Below are 19,529 nucleotides of genomic sequence, written 5' to 3' on the forward strand. Positions count from 1 at the left end.
TGTGCTTCTGGAGGAATAATCAGGGAACATGAACAGTTACAGGCCCTCTAAGTTATTTGAAGCATCTATGTTAACTTGTCAGACTGTAACAGGGCAGACTCCACTCTTGTCCTGCAACCCCACACAGACAGTCTTGTATGCCTCTTGTTTATTAACACCTCCAGGTGAGTTATTAATATTACCACCACCACAGTCCTGTGCAGCAGCACATCTACTTACAGTGTCCTTCCATCCTCTGCTCTCTCTCTAGGAAGCTGAAGCAATCCAACCAGCCAGAGTTGGCTTCCCTAAAGCTCTGCTAGCCCTCTCTCTCTCCTCCCTTTGTGCTTCCTTCCTGCGCTTTTTAACTACCTTCTCCGCTGCAGAGCTAATTAGCCTCTTAGCTCACCAACCCACAGTCTGATTAGGTCATGAAGTACTCTGCCCCTCAATCAGGGCTTCTCCAGGGGGAACTAGTTAGTGCCTAAGTGACCAGAGTGCCGGGTAAGCTGCAGGCTGTCAGCACTCTGTCACACAGACCCACCCACGAGATAACTGAAATAATCACTATTCAATTCTACACAAGCTCATCCCACAGAGGCAGATCCAAAGCATGATAAAATAAGCATGTATAAGAGTGAATGGTTCCTAGATTTGCTGCTGCCAAACCACTCCAAAGTATTCAGTCTAATATTTATCTTACTTTTACACCCTGCATAGTATTTAAAAACATCCTTCTTCTGTATGGCAGATATTTAAGAATCAAAGACTACACTCTTGTTAGAATACTTAGTATGTTCAGGGCCAAATTCTGATTTCAATTATACCAATGTCAGTTCAGAGTAACTCCCTTCAAGACAATGGAATTAAGTCCAGATTCACACTGGTGTGTAACAGAGATCTGGGTTTGGCCTTATGAGCCTATGACTTAAAGATGTCTTTTCAGGAATTCTATTACCTGGGCTAGCAAACACCTTCCAAGACTTATAATATTTAGCATGGGAAACAGTAGCATTTGAACTGCAATATACATAATATCAACATTCCTAATAAAACACCTACAAATGAGTTTTCACATCCTTTACTATACTTCTGTACATAGTATCATCAAAATAAACAGCAATGCTCTGTTAGTTTTTTTCTGGAACCATCTCATAAACAAAACCTGTATTAAAACCAAACAAACAATTCACCTTTGATTTCATAAATGGATCTTTTTGATTACCTTTGCCAAAGATCACTAGAAGAAGGCCAAAAATACCAAATCATCTGGAATTTAAGGTACTACCCGCTCAGGCTTTTGGACAACTTAACAGGCACAATCACATACCTCTTTCCCACATTTCCTCAGGGCATTGCAAAGGTAACAGGTTACAAATATAGAAATAGTGGAAAGTACTGGATCCATAACGTCCCTTTTAAAACAGGCTGGAAACTACCTGCTTTAGTGAAGCAGCTACAGAAATCCATTACTGTGTTATTTTCTTAACTCATCCCAAGCTTCCATCATTATCACTACATATCCTCCAAAATTGGAATGAGACACATTCTCACTAAAGAGGCCTATTGTCTCTATAAGTGCAGCACATAAATCTAAGCCACATCTTGGTATGACTGGTAGTCTTTTCTCAAGTAAAGCCCCAAACAGAAATAGCAGGGGCATTTCAGGTCAGGACTGAGGTTTGTTGTTTGAGTTGTGAGAAAATACATGCACAACATCTGTCTAAACCCAAGCTGGTTTTGACAGTGCTATTCATTACTCACTGACATTTATTTTTTGCAGTGCCCAAGAATGTATCATATCCAACATACAGAAAACAATGTCTTTCCCACAGAGCTGACAATCTAATTCCCAATGTGATACAGAGAATTCTTTCCCAGATATCTAGCTGGTGGGTCTTGCCCACGTGCTCAGAGTCTATGATCATCATATTTAGGGTTGGGAAGGAATTTTCCTCAGGTCAGATTGGCAGAGACACTGGCAGAGGAAGGGGGGTTCGCCTTCCTCTGTAGCGTGGGGCATGGGTCATTTGCTGATTTGAAGTAGAGTAAATGGTGGATTCCTTATAACTTGAAGACTCTAAATCAAGATCTGATGACTTCAGTAACTCAGCCAGAGGTTACGGGCCTATTACAGGAGTGGGAGGGCGAGGTTCTATGGCCTGCAATGTGCAGGAGGTCAGACTAGATGATCGTGATGGTCCCTTCTGGTCTTAAAGTATATGAGATATGTGAGAGAAAGAGATAAAACAATGGTGGAAGAAAAAACTGAGGAAGGGAATGAACTACAATAATACAAACACAAAATCACTGGGTTTTAGTATGTGCACATCTGAGGGACAGTTACACACACAGGACATTAGCCTCAAATTCATATCTAAAGTACAAAAGAAAAGAATTCCCCCAACACAAAGAATACATTCTTAACTACAAAGCTGGTCAGAGACCTCATTCATAAGCCATTTTGTGGTATTTGATCTTATTGCCTTTGCATCAAGCATTAGAAGATATGACAGGTGGAATTGAAATAATGGCAAAAGTCTCCACACTAACTGAGTGAGGTAAATAGTGTATTCAAACTATATTTCTATAGTAGCATCCCTGAAGAAAGTCTCTTAGGGTAGCCTAGGAAATGGGAGGTTCAGAGCCAAGCCTTTAGCCCAATCCACAACTTCAAAGCACAGTACATAAACCGTTGAAAGATGGCACCAAATGTGGACAGAAGCACAGGAATTGCTCAGATGCAAAGCAATGCATCACGGGGTATTGGGACAGGACCCGGGATGCCCTGCAACCCCCTCCGCCTTCCCACAACTCTTAGCGGCAGAAGAGGAAGAGATGCTCTGTGGGATAGAGATGCTCTGTTTTTGCCCAGAGTTCACCGCTCCAAATACTGCTGCAAGTGCCACAAGTGTGAACACGCTATTGTGCAGGCAGCTGACAGTGTGCACACACACAACAGTGGTTTCCCTTCAGCACTCTCTGAGCAGCACTGTAACTGCCGGCATTGTAACTCTGCCAGTGCAGAGTTCTCCAGACACTTGTGGGCATTTCATGGACATTAACATAGGCTGGTCTGGAAAGGCGCATGACACATGCACCTTTCAGAACACTTACCTGTACAGGAAGCTGCAAGCAGGGACCTTCTTCCAGGACCAGAAGATCACCGTAGGGAAAGTCGAAATGCCCATTCTGATCTTGGGAGACTCTCGACTGGCACGCAAGCCAACGAAGTATCCACAATGGCCTTCGCGGTGGAGGTGGGATTGCCAGCGAGTATTGCGTCCAGCTCTTTGTAGAACCAGCAGCTTCTGGGTGCAGCACCAAGCGGCAGTTTGCCTCCTGCGGTAGGCATTCCGCAGCTCCTTCACTTTGACCCTACACTACAGTGTGTCCCGGTCATGGCCCCTTTCTGTCATGCGTCATGAAATCTGTCCGTAGGTATCACAATTCCTACAGCTGGAGTGCAGCTGGGACCGGACAGTCTCCTCTCCCCAAATGCTGATTAGGTCCAGCAGCTCGGCATTGCTCCAAGCGGGGGATTACCTGGTGCATGGAGCAGGCATGGCCACCTGGAAAGATGCGCTGAGACCACTGCATGCATCACCGAGCAAAGAGGAAGGGGACTTTCAAAATTCCAAAGGAATTTATGGGGTGGGGATGATGGTTGTTCACCTGAGGGCAGGGCAGTAGAGTTCAAACAGATGACCAGAGAAGCACTGTGGGAGACCTCCTGGAGGCCAATTGCAGCGCTATAATTGACCAGGGTGTCTACACCGGCACCGCGGCACTGTACCCCCGGTGCAGAAAGCTCTACGCCTCTCATCGGGGTGGGTTTTTTACAGCTCTGCCACTGAGCAGTGTCTGCGCACTAAGTGGCTTGGCACTGTGTACACCTCAGGAGTTACAACACAGAAAGCTGCTTTATTGTGTAGAAACTTGTCAGTGTAGACAAGGCCTAATACTCCACTTTGTGTAAACAGGCATTAAAAGTTTTGTCAAGTCATAGCAAGGTAGCTTCTCATTTAGTTTTGTCAGAGAGATATTTCCAGCACTCATCCTGTATATTTTATACACTGAATCCTTGGCTACTTTTATATACCCCCAGGCTTTCATATTACTAAGAAAACACTGAAAAACAAAATCTCTTCTAAACCGGTGGAACGGGACATCATGTTTGACAGGAAAGACCCAAATTTATGTCTTGCTTGCTTCATGCTTGGACTCGAATTTTCCAAACAGCTTCTCTGAGAGGTGACAATACATGGTTATTTATAACCACTGAACATCCCAGTCATCTATGTGATCAAATACCACCTGTGGCTGGGTCATTTCAATTTCAGTGCATAATGACATAGAGAAAAGTGTACTTATTTCTGGGGGTGGGAAAAAACAAACTTTATTTATGACCACCAATATCTAACCCTCTCAAACTTTATTAATTTAAAATTATTCAAAACTCTCAAAGCAGACTTGCTGAACCTACAGAAACACTTTTTGATATGTACTTTGACCATGAGAATGAGCCCAAGGGAGGCAATTTTCCCTGGGCCTTTTTTCTCAGTTTGCCAAGTCCTCTGAATCTCCACTGTCAGATGCTGATAAGTGGCATCTATGGAAGACGGGCAGAAATCTGTGTCATTAGCAGCATGCAGTTTAAGTTAAGAATCTAGGAGAAAGAGAGACGACAAGACATTCTGTCAAAGGCCATACTTTCAAAATGGCCAACAGACCCCTTCACAAAACTGAGGACAGACACGTTCTGAAGGTTTGTTTAGATTAAGAAAAGATGTCAAGACTAGCTCAGGGTTGACCTTGCTAAACTGAGATAGTAGGTACCTGCATCTGCACTGGGGACAAGGCAGTAGTTAGGAAGGGGTGACACGCATTAGTCAGCCCACAGCAAATCTCAACCTCTTTTTTCCTAGACTAGGCAAACCTTAAATGACAGAGACAACACTCCTGTTCAGAGAAGCATTAGACCTTTAACACATTCTGTACTGAGACAATTCATGGAAGCCATCTTGATGCATCCAAATGTCTCAAGACTAGCAACTATGGATTGATTAACTACTTGGCTACAAGGTCACAAGATTCAATTAAACTGGTGTTCTGAGAACTTGTCCCATCAAGAAACCTACTGGGAGCGGGGGAAGCAACTGAAAATAATAAAAAGCTAGTGGATAGAGAACTAGACTGGGACTCAGGAGAGCTGGTTTCTATTCCTGGCTCTACTGCTGGCCTGTTGGATGACCTTAAGCAAGCCACTCTCTGTGCCTCATCTGTAAAATGGGGAAAATAATACTGACTTTCTTTGTAAAGTGCTTTGAGATCTACTGATGAAAAGTGCTATATGGAGCTTGTGACGGGTTCCTCCCGGGGTGTCAGCTTGAAATGGGCTACCCCTGAGCCCTCTGACCCATCAGCCTGGGCTCCCTCTCACATTGTGCTGCTGTGACAAGCTGCAGACCTGTTCCTGATCTTGCACTTCCACCAGCATACGCATAGGTAGGGTCACATCCAGCTGCAGTTACATGCAGGCTTTCTGACTAGCCACTGCATGAACCAACAGTAGAAAGGCTAAAGCCAAGATAACTCTCAGCTCCCTAGGCACGCACCTCCTCTGGAGTATAAACCCAAAATTGTACCGTCTTGAGCTGCACAGGGAACTGTACAGTATAAGCTCATAGAGTTCACCTCCCCTTCCCCCCCTCAATATGGAGAGGAACATGCAACAGGCTTTTCCCCTTGAGCTATCATTTCCCATGCATTTCACTCAAACTCACTGGTTTAGATAAAGCAAAATCAAGTTTAACAACTACAAAAGATTTTAAGTGATTATAAGGGATAGCAAACAGACCAAAGCAGCTTATCTAGTAAATAAACGAAAACGCAAACTAAGTCTAAGATACTAAAAAGATAGGATATTAATTAGCAAATTCTCATCCTGGTTGATGATACAAGCAGGCTGCAGATTCTTAAGGGGCAAGCTGCACTTGCTTTACAGCTTGGAATCCCCAGGTCTTTCATACACAGGCTAGAAATCCCTTTAGCCTGGCTCCAGCACTTCTCCCAGTTCAGTCTTTTTTCCTCAGGTGTTTCCAGGAGTCTTCTTGTGTGGGGAGTGAAGAACCACTGATGATGTCACTCTCTGCCTTAAATAGCTTTAGTATATGCTGGGAACCCTTTGTCCCAAACTTAGTTTGTGGAAAAACACTGACATCCCAAGATGGCGTCCAGAGTCATGTGGCCTGGTCACAGGCCCTTGCATAATTTGCTGAGTCAGAGCAGCCATTACTTACAGGCTGTCTGGAGTGTTCTCAGAAAGGCTCACAAGGTGGGAGATAAGCTTCTCCTATGACCTACTGTTTTCCCTAATGGCTTATTACCCTAAATAGGCCCTTCCCAACCAGCTATCTAGGCGTCCAGAGTCATGTGGCCTGGTCACAGGCCCTTGCATAATTGGCTGAGTCAGAGCAGCCATTACTTACAGGCTGTCTGGAGTGTTCTCAGAAAGGCTCACAAGGTGGGAGATAAGCTTCTCCTATGACCTACTGTTTTCCCTAATGGCTTATTACCCTAAATAGGCCCTTCCCAACCAGCTATCTAGACTGAAAGCATCTTGCCTAGTGGGCATCACTCAGGTGTAACTACATTTGAAATACAAATACAAGTCAATATTCATAACTTCAGATACAAGCATGATTCATGCATACAAATAGGATAATCATATTCAGCAAATCATAACTTTTCCGATGACACCTCACATGTCCCATCTTGTACAAAATGCATTATAATTATGCCATAATCAAATCATAATAATGAAGAACCATGAAGAATATGGGGTAGAGTGTCACAGAGCTAAATATCATTACTCTAACTGAAGTCTGCAGGAATGGTTGGGCATGGTCAGAAAGGACCTGAAATGGAGCATTTCAGAAAGAGCTGTAGCATTACATGAACCTACCAGTCCTTTAAAACCTCAAAACTCTTTGTCAGAGGGGGGAGGTCCTACCTGCCCTTTGCTACAAGCACAAGGGCTGAGTGTAGGAATTCTTTTAATATGGTATCTTTAGAAAAAAGTAGCACATGCCTACAATAGTAATAACTGGTGCAAAGTCTCCACTAAACTGACTATTTTGCAGGTCACAGTATATTTAAAATACTGATGAAGCATATAAACCTTTCAAGGGAAGGAAGTCATTGGGTGATTTTCAAAACATTGGTAGCAGTGGCCAATGGCAATCATTAGGTATGTTTCTACTTTTAGGTCAGATTAACATGGACAGTACAGTCAAGCCTCCTCACATGCTGCTTTGGTACAGATATCACTTTTGCACTTCATAACTGTCTAAGTCCCCAAATCAGTAAAACAGGGCAGGATTCTCTTCTCCACTACAGCCCGTTTACACTGCTGTGGCAGCGTACAAAGACTGTGAGAGCCCCGAATCCAGCCAGGGGAGGGTTCGCCCAGTACAGGCTTTGCACAAGGCAGTTTAGGCTGCCCTACAAGACCGCCACCACAAATCCCACTGTAGGGATTATGGTGGGGGCAGAAGCATAGCACAGGGCAATGTGGCAATTCTGGGTAGCAATGCCATCCATAGACAGCTGGGGACAGGCTACTATAACTTAGGCAGCCCTACATAAAGTTGTCCAAGGCTATGTCTACACTAGAGACCTTTCAGTGGCACAGATGTTTCGATGCAATTGCGCCGCTGTAAGGTCTCCATCTAGCTGCTCTGTGCCGAGGGGAGGGAGCTCTCCCGCTGGCATAATTAAACAACCCCCAGTGCGTGGTGGTAGCTATGTTGGCGGGAGACGCTCTCCTGCTAATATAGCACTGTCCACACCGGTGCTTCTGTCGATGTAACTTAGGTCGGTCTGGGGTGTGGTTTTTCACACGCCTGACCGACAAAAGTGCTAGTGTAGACATAGCCTCAGTTATTCCACAGGCCTCACCATCCCAGAATCAGGAGGGCGCACACACGCCTCAGTCCCTCCTGCTCCGGGGTGCAAGTTCTGTGCTTTGTCTCACCTACAGCATGTCAGTTGTACTTGGGGATTCCTCAGATACACACCTCCTGCTTTTATACTGATCTATCTGCAGTCACCTTCAGGATGGGGTGTAGCTGTAGTCCCTGTCCCGGTACAGTACAGCTCCCATGACACGTGTGTCACTCTTCAGTTTAAGCACATCCCAAATCTTGACACCAGTCCAAGTAACCTGGCGTAGTGCTAGAGAACTCTGCAGGGATGTGAAGCATTCTCTCCCTGCCCACAAGGTGGCTGCAGAGCCACCCTGCAGCCCCTACTTTAGCCTCATGGCAGAACAGGCTCTGCTGCTTAGTGACCCCTGTGTGTGAGGAAGACCTGGAATATTCTCCTAAAGAGAAATCCTCCATTCCTGCTCCCACGTCCAACCACATCACCAGAGCTGCTGTACATGAAGCTGAGCTTTACGGTGTGCAGGAGCTCTCTATACTTTGGATAAACTCCTGGTATCCTGCCTCTCCCCCATTGGCTTCAAGGTCACCTCTGTACCAGCAGAAGGATGGGAAGAATAGGGCCTGCCTATATGTTATAACCACTGTCCCTCTAACGTGCTCCACTGCTGTCTCAGAAAAAAATGCAACACAGCTGAAAAGAAACAATAGGTACTGTGCTATATCTATCAAATCTAGCAGTCGATGTACTTACATTGCTGGGCTTCCCATTTTTTATTTAGCTCCAAATGCAGCTTGACTTTACTTTGCAGAGCAGGTCTTCCCCACGTTGGAATGCCTGCCAGTAGCAACCACCCACGTTGGCTGCCTATTAAAATTCCATTGCGTTTTGACAACTCTACAGAGGAACATTAAACCTTCTCAGAGCTGGTTGGGGGGTAAAAAATAAAAAATAATAATAAACTTCTCCATACTTAATTATTCCCTGCACCTTTGTAGCCAATTTAGAATCTATTGATCCCTGTGCCAATAAATGGTTTCTCTTTAAATTACCTAATACTTTGGGGGATAGTTTCACTGTCAAATTTATGCCTATTGCATGGCTAGCAGAGTTCTGTATTTTAACCACGCATACAATAGTTGTTCATTATATTTCTTTCTGTTCTCTTCAGCCGCTGTGATGTGAGGTCTAAACATTCTTCCAGAAAAGCCTGACTCAAAAGCAAACTGTGAAAATTTTAATATATGTGCTAATTTACTGCCCTCCAGTGGAATCTGGATCTAGTTTAGGAGAGCTTGCTTTGAACGTCTGCACTTGTCTTGTGCAAAGTCTCATTTTACGTCACAGAAATTGGAGGCAGCGATAAAGAAAATGTGGAAAAATTATACCACAGCATCAGATTAGTAAGGGGAGAAATATTGTTATTTGTTATATTTGAATGCATTTTAGGAAATTAAAGGAGCTGCAATTTATCTTAGTTTTGTAATGCTAACTAGAGCCTGATCTTGTGAGGTGCCAAGAGCTCTCAACTCCTACTGGAGTCAATGGGAGCTGAGGGTGCTCAGGTGTTCCTGGAAAATGCTTAGCACCTCACAGGATTGGGACCGAAGGGAAACCAAATTATAATTTTTTAAGCACAGTTAAATGTAAAGCATCTCTAACAGCCAGGAAATAGTTTCATTTAGTCTTTACAAGACCCCTTCTTCCTTTCTGTTTGGAAAGTACCTAGCACATTATGATTTCTACCAAAAACAAATACTAAGTAATAATTAGTAATAATAGTTTAGCTGAAAATATTAAGCGCTTTTAGAAACTAGCTTTTAAATAAATTTTAAAACTTTTAAACTTTGCATTTCCCTGTCTCACTGACTCATTTTCCTCCTGATTTCTTTGGGATTTGATTGGTTCCCAAAGGCCCCCTTGTTGGGTATCTTTCTGTTTCATGCTTTCTACAGCAACTTACAATATATTGTAGAAAGGAGGAAGCGTATGATTTAGTTCATGGCCGCAGTCCCCCTATTAGTGCATTCCAGAGATTAAAGTTTGTCAATTGGTGATTTTAAGTAAATGGTTCTTACAAGAAATGAGCACTGCTAAGAGACTACACTGCAGAAATCTTTGTTTACTTTCCACCTTAATTACTATTGCTTCTTCCAGAGTACTGTGCCATTTTACTGATTCTATACACTTTACATCTGATTTATTACTTAGTACCACTTTTCTTTGTTCAGACCATGTCCACACCCACATTCCCTTTGGCCTTGTTTTGGGAGGTAGGAAGTGGGAGTGCGTGGGTGGAATGAAGGTGTAAAAGAGAGTGCAAAGGACTATGCATAGTAATATGTGGTAAATGCCTGTTTGCTCCATCATCAAGCCCATTGGTGATGCTGCAGTAATGTAAAAGGCATCTAAAATCAACAAGAGGGGAGAATGCAAAGACAATCAGGAGTGTGGTGAAGCTGGAAGAGGGCATGTTCTATGTTAAATAGGCTCACTATTATACTGTGGTCTTCTATGCAGCGAAGAAATAGGTAATAGCCCTGCCAATGAACTGGCTTTCTCTTTGGAAATTTGGTGCTTTAAACTTACAGATGATGGGAAACAGTTTTCCCATTCAGGGAAAAATATTCAAGATTTCAAAAAATGCTCCTGTCCTGAATTGGGACAAAAGGACCAAATCTTGAAAAGTTTTGCAAACCAACAAACAGAAAAAAAAAATTTGGTTCAACTTAAACATTTTGTTTCAGTTTGGATGATTTTTAGGTTTTTGTACTCTATTAACTCAAATTTAAAAACAAAAAGTTGTTCTGAACTCGGAAATCAGATTCTTTTTCTTTTAGAATATATCAAAATAGGACGTTTCAACAATTTCAAAACTTATTTTTTAAAAAAAATTAATCAAGTTGAGAAATTCATCTAAACCAGACCTTTCCTGCAGACAGATTTGGTTTTGATGAATCAACATTTTTCTACCAGAAAATAGTTTGTCAAAAAATTCCTGACCACCTCTTATTAAATTAGATTCCAATCCCTGTTGGGCCCAAGCAGTTAGCAAATAGGGTTTTGCAGAGTGTTTCTGTTAGGAGAAATTGATGATGGAATCAGGCATTTACAAAGAATGTACATAAAGTCCTGTTTACCTGGACACAGTAGGACTCAAACAACAAGAGGCAGTTTTGTTGCTCATAATTCCAAGCCTCTTCCAGCCAGAACTCTGCCCAAAAACTCTCTTGGCTTTCTCTCAGGGCCATTCTGCAAGTGCTTTTTTGGCTGTCTCTTTGGCTCACTGCTTCTCTCTGCCTACTTGCTGGCTGCTTCTGACTCTCAGACAGAGATAGCCACACAGCTGAAATCAACTCTATCCCCATCTAGTCTTTGGATGGTGGCGTCCATTGTTTCAGCAATCACTAAACAAAGAGGAATTTAGTTGTTCCTTCGTTTAGCCTGAAAGGTGCCTGCCATGCCCAACAGCTTCAACAAGATGGTGTGATTGCCCATAGATCAAAGTAACAAAGTTACTAAGAAAGTCTAAGTGTTCCTGTATCTACTGATCTACACTGCAGCTCTGAGTGTGCTACCCAGCTCAGGTAGACGGACACCTGCTATCTCTGCTTAAGCTAGTGCCCTAACGATAGCAGTGTAGCCAGGGGTAGCACAGGCACCAGCTAGCTGCCTGAATACATACCTGGGGGTCTGGGTGGGTTTGTACTCAGGTGGCTAGCCTGAGCTGCTGCCCGTGCTACCCCCATTTACACTACTATTTTTAGCATGCTAGCTCAAGCAGACTTAGTGCATGTCTGTCTTCCTGAGCTGGGAGGCATGCTGCCACCTGCAGCGCAGAGGTACCCATAAAATCCCTCCATTGTCTCCCTCAGGCGCCCACATCAGCAGCACTGTTAGCTTCCGTGAGAAATGCTGTGGATGCCTCTCCATGAAGCCTGCTAATTCAACTTCTTCAGTCCCGCTTTTAGCATCACCACCTGTCTGGATTTCTCCTGTGCGATTAAATGACTATGTTGTGCTAAGACTCAGCACATTCCTGCTGTAGTATTCCCAACCCTGCTAGCCCACACAGCCTGGGATATCAGTTTAGATTTCCAGCATGAATGACCATTGTGCTGCCACTGAACCACCAGGCCAGCTCTTTCCATGCAAATTACAAACCCTGTTCTCACTCAGTTATACAAAAAAGATGTCCTCCTTTCAAGGGGTGTTGAAATAGACCCTTTTATCTGCAAACACGTGGCCTGCTTTTCAGAATCGCTGAGCATGTGAAGATCACATTGACTTCAGTGGGATCAGAAGGTGCTCATCAACTCTGAAAACTGAGCCAACGTGCAAGCAGCCTCTGCCTAAAATATTTGATTTATTACATCTGCCAGAAAGATCGATGTGGAGGTAACTGCTTCGGTATTGTTTAATGTATCTGTACATGGAGAAAAAATGCAAATCCAATCCTGCTCCAGCATCCCCCCCATTAAAATGTTGGTTTCAGAGTAACAGCCGTGTTAGTCTGTATTCGCAAAAAGAAAAGGAGTACTTGTGGCACCTTAGAGACTAACCAATTTATTTGAGCATGAGCTTTCGTGAGCTACAGCTCACTTCATCGGATGCATACCGTGGAAACTGCAGCAGACTTTATATATACACAGAGAATATGAAACAATACCTCCTCCCACCCCACTGTCCTGCTGGTAATAGCTTATCTAAAGTGATCATCAGGTTAGGCCATTTCCAGCACAAATCCAGGTTTTCTCACCCTCCACCCCCCCACACAAATTCACTCTCCTGCTGGTGATAGCCCATCCAAAGTGACAACTCTTTACACAATGTGCATGATAATCAAGTTAGGCCATTTCCTGCACAAATCCAGGTTCTCTCACTCCCTCACCCCCCTCCAAAAACCCACCCCCATACACACACAAACTCATTCTCCTGCTGGTAATAGCTCATCCAAACTGCACAGTTTAGATGAGCTATTACCAGCTTTTGGATGAGCTATTACCAGCAGGAGAGTGAGTTTGTGTGTGTATGGGGGTGGGTTTTTGGAGGGGGGTGAGGGAGTGAGAGAACCTGGATTTGTGCAGGAAATGGCCTAACTTGATTATCATGCACATTGTGTAAAGAGTTGTCACTTTGGATGGGCTATCACCAGCAGGAGAGTGAATTTGTGTGGGGGGGTGGAGGGTGAGAAAACCTGGATTTGTGCTGGAAATGGCCTAACCTGATGATCACTTTAGATAAGCTATTACCAGCAGGACAGTGGGGTGGGAGGAGGTATTGTTTCATATTCTCTGTGTATATATAAAGTCTGCTGCAGTTTCCACGGTATGCATCCGATGAAGTGAGCTGTAGCTCACGAAAGCTCATGCTCAAATAAATTGGTTAGTCCCTAAGGTGCCACAAGTACTCCTTTTCTTTTTATTAAAATGTTGGCATCTTAACGGAATGCTAGCACTTAAAAGAACACTGCTGTGTTCTCCTGTAGCAGGCTTCTGCAGCACAATGGTTGGTATCAGAATGTCAATAAGAGACAATCATTTGGATAGTTTTTATATACCATCCACAACAGAATTAACCCGAACTCTGAAGCTGTGATCAGCACCTCCGTAGTGTATATACTATAGCCACAGACTTGTCACAGAAGCACGAAACAAGATATGTTGCCACTATCTGGCTACTTACTTGATTTCTGAAATAATTTGCCACTGTTAAGCAGGTATTTTGAACCCTGTAATAATAATACCTGGTGCTTATCTAAGAGGACTAAATATGCAGCAAGCCTAGGTATAAAATGGATTTATTTAAGGTCACCATCGAATTTCCTCTGAGTGTATTCCTTTGACTCAGCTCTGGATTTCTTTGCTTTTGTGGTTTGTGGTTCTGTGCACATTAGCCAAAATCTTATAAAATGGGGATTACTGACAAGATCTTGTAGGGTGCTGAGAACCCGCAACTCCCTCACTTTTAAGGAGTTGCAGGTGGTTGGCACCTTAAGAATTAGGCCCTGTAAAAGGAACCAACCAAGTGGTTTAGTGGGGCTTAAGTGCTTATTAATCTCAAAGTCAGCTAAACCACCTTAACCATGGCAGTCAGGATTCCTTACACTATTATTATGATTATCTGCCATCTAGAAATCACAAAGCACACTAAACATAAATATTAAGGAAATGTCATTCTCTCTCTGCTGTTGTTTGGTTTGTTTAAATTTCTTTAACTGGCTTCCCTCCCCTCCTTCCCCAAAATGGGAAGTACTACAGATTTCAGGCATTAAAGAGAGCTTCTGAAGTCTGGGATTTTTTTTTCCAACCAGCAGTTACAGCTCCCAGCTAGCAGTAGAATTCTACAAATGAGATTCCTCGTTCTCAGCTACTGGCTGATGGTAACCTTTCTGATTCTGTTTCTGAGGAACAGCAATCATAAGAGAAAAAAACCAAGGTAACAAATGCATTGAGAATACTTCATAGATGTTGCAAATCTGCACCATTTGCTCTTTACTTCCTGTGCTAATACCAATACAATTATTTGAATATACGGTTAAGATAAGGGAACATTCCAAAAGTCTGCATTTTAAAATCTTGCATCGTTTTCACAGATCAACCATTTATTTCCATGCAAATGGAAACTGATCACCAGCAGTAGAGAGCCAGAACTTGTGTTGGCTCACCTGGGTGATAACACAACAGATCTTGTGCTGTGCTTTCAGCAGAGTTGTGACTTGCCTCAGACCGGCTTCTTCCACTGGTATCATTCCACACTTTCTAAAACACAGTTCTTCAAAACCAAACAAACACAGTAAAAGCAGCAGCACTGAAGAACATTACCCAGCAGAGAACGTGGAAACTGAAAATAGAAGTTTTCGTGTATGTCTCTTCAAATATTATAGTTTTCAGCTACAGTGAAAATAAGACTCTCCCGTGGCCATAGTCCTCAGTTTCCCTTCCTGGTGTTCCTGAGATATCGTAGAGTAACCATAAAGCTGCCAGTGGCAGCTGGAGATTCCCTTCATGTGGGTTCCTCTATGCCACCTGTACTATAGTAAATGTGTCAGGGTAACCCAGAGGCATGGCTCTGGCACACGCTGCTCTACCAGAATGGCTCCTAGGGGAGCATGTTCCAGCCAGCGTGACTTGCAGCAGCCCTAAAGTTGCTTTAAGTTATCTCGTGCGGGAGACTGAACAAGCCCCTGGCTGCCCCAAGGATTAAGGGAATAGCAATGTTCTTAGAACCAGCTCCCTCCATCATGCAAGTACAGTGCTGGGCACAGCTTGGCTGGACTCAAGGATCTGTCTTTAGTAAATGGAAGTAAGAGGCAAGCATTGTGTGTGGGAGTATGCAAAGGAAAGGATTTTGTTGCTGGAGAGGGACATGAGCCAACCAGTGCCCCACCCTCTCTTGTGATCCTAGTGCCTCTGGAGGGAAGAGCAGGAATGCTCAGTAATGTCAGCCAAGTACATCTGTTGTAGCCAGAGGAAGAAGTAATCTATTGATTGCTTCTTCATTAAAGATTCTGGCACCAGGGCAGGGGCAGACTGCTAGCAGATCTGACTCTGATAATTTTATGACAGAAGGGGTAAGGAAAGCAAGTTGTAACCAGCTTTTCTTTCTCCCTGGATCCTGCTGCAATAGATGATGGTGAATCACGTCATGAATAATTTGCTAATGTAGGCCCTGATCCTGTAAACCCTTGTATATGTGAGTAGAGCTGGAAAGGAAACGGTTTTCCCATCCTGAGAAAATGTTCGCAATTTCTAAAATTGTCCTATTCTGCACTGGGATGAAACCAAGACTTTTCAAAGGTTTTGAAAAAGAACAGAGAGTTTCATGTCCCCTCTCCCCACTCCAGAATAGGCCCGTGCTTAGGGCATTTACCTGGAATGTAGGACACTAAGGTTCCATTTCTTGCTTTGCCTGATTCAGACTAGGACTTGAACCTCAGTCTCCAATAGCCTAGGTGGAGGCCCTAGTGACTAGGTTATTCTAGGGCAGATCCTTCAATTTCTGGTTTTGACTACAAATTCCATTCTGATCCTAAGAAACCTTTCCGACTGAAAGGATTAGCAAAACAGATATGTTCCCACCATAAGTTTTGGTTTAGACAAATCAACATTTTCTAATGAACAAGTCAGGAAATTTCTGACCCACTGCATGTGTGTGTAGTCCCATTATGATCAGCAGGACTACTCATGAACACAAATTTACACATGTGCATAAATGGTTGTGGGCTTAGAGCCTTACACTGCTAGTTGCTCATTACTGCATCCACATCTGTGAAAATGGATGTCAGCTGTACAAAAACATGTTAATCAACCAACCACAACCTCTTTCTCTTGCTCTGTTTACCTCTATCCTGTCTTTATTTATATGAAAACTTTATCAGAAAGACCACATCTGCCCTGTCCACACTAGCATTAAGCTAAACAGGTTTGAGAACTGTTTCATGAAGGTGTTTTTTTCACGGGGCTGAGCAAACCAATTTGAATAAAATAAGAACTAATCTGAACTCTCACCCCAAACTCAAGCTGAATCTGCACTGCAAGGTTTTTTAAGCTTCAACAAAGTAGCTTCGTTTTTTTCTCCATGCCTCAGCCATTCCTGGTTCCAGAGGGGACCACAAATAGGGGTACCAAAATATGGTGCTGTTCTCACCAGATTTCTAGCACAGCAGAAGGGATGCATTTGTGGTCAAAGCACAGGGCGGTAAGTCAGGAGAGCTCAGTTCCCTTGTGGTCTCTGCTACATCATTCCTGTGTGACTTTGGGATAGTTATTTGTTAATTTCTCTGGCCAGATTTTCCTTGTTGCTGGTTTTGGTGGGCATGATATTGTGCCTATGATTATTTCCACCCATAGTTCATGATAGGCTTTTTCCCCACCTTTTAAGACTTCTAAGTAGCTGACTGTGCTTATTTAACAGATACTTAGGTCTTGGTTCTGAATGCTGAGTATTCTGTCTCTGATTCAGCAAAGCACTTAAGTACATGCTTAACTTTATGTTAAGCCATAGTGCTCAGCACCTTGTGGGAATCAAGTCCTTAGATGGATAAATGGAAGGATATGCACAAGTGATTTACAGTAGGTGCAAAAATTAGGGCAAAATTAATTGTGCCTACAAAACATAAGACCATGTTGAGGTCTATTTAAAATCAAGCTGTAAGTGTCTTATTATCTTCACCAACTTTTTTGAGATTCACCCATCACTTGTATTTTGGTTCCTTCAATAATTACTCGTGGAAGAAAAACTGCTGTGTCCTTCCTGGAGATGGCTGATGTCCAAAAATATTGCCTCCTCCTGAATGTACAATGTAATAATTCAGTACTGATTTACTGGTGCTGAAAGGTCATAACTTCCAGATATAGTTTCAATATAGCAGATCTGTGGAGAGACAGATTTTTAGCATTTATTACCTCCATTTTTTCAATGTACAGTACCCATAAAGAATTAGATATGTCCACACAACTCCCACAGGAAGGGAATTTTACGGCTATGCTCCATCAATGAATTATTTTACTGTTGAAGAGGTCAGATCATACATAGCAATTAAAGTTTTATGTATAGTTTGATCCATGATGGCTCCCTTTTGATGTAAGAGGAAAAAAACAAACAGATTTGTGCTCATTGTCATTAGGGAAGCATGTCCAGAAATCTGTGCTGCCTGGCCTAACTAGGGCCATTAAGCTTACTTTGGCTCTGTCCTATTTTATCTTTAACACCTTTTGAATGAGTGAAAAGGGGGGAGAGTGTAAAGGAGAACTTGTTCTCAGTCTATGAAGAATGCATCTGAAATGGACTGACAGTCTCTCCCTGCTCTTGAACAGAACTTTTGGCATTTCACATTCTGTTGGGAGCAAATAGGTCTATGTCCAGACTTCCCCACAGAGTGAAGATTTCATTTATCACTGATGTCTTCAAAAGACCGTGTGTGCAGCGTTTTTGCTGATCTGGATGGCTGTTGTGCTTACCCACCGGATGTAGGTATATCTTGTGCTCTATGCACCAGTCCCAAAAAGCTATTGCTTCTTTGCATAGATGAGTGGAGTGAACATTTACTCGCTTGTTCAGATAGTACACAGTGGTTGTATTGTCCACTGCTGCTTGTACCAACCCAGGTGGTGATTTTGCAGCGGGAAGGACTAGATAGTCCATTGGATGGCCCTAAAATTCAGGATGTTGATATCACAGATCCGAGAGAACATCCCCTCACAGCCACTCACTAGGACCACTCTGAGGAGAACCCAAGCCTCTCTGCTCTGGATCCCCAGAGTGTGTTTTGCTTCTGGAGTCTCAGAAGGCTGCAGCACTGGTTCCTCCTTTGGCCTCTCTGGCATATTTCCTGGGCACTGACTTTCAGACAGCAAAGGGTTGGGAGGAAGGAGGACAGGCCTCAAACTGAATCGCATATTTGCTGTGTACTGTCTCTAGAATCTGTCTCTCTGAAGTTATTGATTGCCAGTTGTGGCAAATATGGCACCAGTAGTCTCCAAACTCTTGGTCCTCATGTCAAATCTGAGGATGCCCATGTGGTCCTGATGAAGATGAAGCTGATGTTTGTTTCCCCCTACAATGGAATTTAAAGCTCCTCCTCCTCTGCTGATGTTACTGTTGAGGAGGGTTTTGATATTGTTGGTAATTACATGGTTGATAGAAGTACAAAGAAGTGGAAGGAGGATACTGTCTCTGATATCTAAACAGAGGTATTCCAGATCTGCTTCTGGGGAAGCTGAGATCCACCCAGAAATCTGGCTGGGGTTTGAATATTTCTCATTCTTTCCCGAACATCTATTTTAGAACTGAACAAGTCTTCCCCTTAAAACAGAAGATATTCCACCTTTGCTCTTTTCTCTGGTGGAAGTACTGGAGATCTCAACCCCCCATAATGTTTTAGAGATATCACAGGGACTACTGCCCTAATTGAAATATCTGAAAAGTCAAAGGATGATCTGAATTCATGTTATGCAACACTTTGTCCTTCAGCAATGAGGGCATTATCTAATTTTCATCATTCAAAAGATTCTTAATAAATATCTACATTTTTTCCAGAGCTTGACATCAGTGCCTGGAAATTTGCTACGCTTATGCCTAATGTAGCAGATGAGAAGACCTTTCTTTTCAACATGTCCATTTTCTTCCTAACACATTCATTCTCTTACCCTCCTTATCACATGGTGTTGCATGAACTTCCCCCCTTTAAATCTCTGTACTGCAGCATTGATCATCAGAATTCTGGGCTGGATGTGTATGGAACATACAAAAAAACCCCTCTCTTTAATTAGCTGCTAAACTTTATTAGCCTTTTTGACATTATTTGAATTGATGAAGGTGAAGATCAGATTGCTTTTACAGGGTGAGACAGTCCATCTAAAAGATTAAGTGTAATACCACATCTAAAAGATGCTCCTGGGATGTCAAATATTGGGTGGAAAGTCTCCTCAATAGAGATACAGGAAATCCAGAGAGTCTTTGTCATTTTATCTGTAAACTCATGGGAAAAGAATTGCATCCTCTGAAGGGGATGAGCAGTTGTAATCCCCGCACTCTCATCTGGGGATGTCTGGTCCTCTGAGTCAGGATTCATTTCATGAGATTGTTCAGCCATCAGTGGT

The sequence above is a fragment of the Eretmochelys imbricata genome, chromosome 1 (assembly GCF_965152235.1).
Source record: "Eretmochelys imbricata isolate rEreImb1 chromosome 1, rEreImb1.hap1, whole genome shotgun sequence".
NCBI lineage: Eukaryota > Metazoa > Chordata > Testudines > Cheloniidae > Eretmochelys > Eretmochelys imbricata.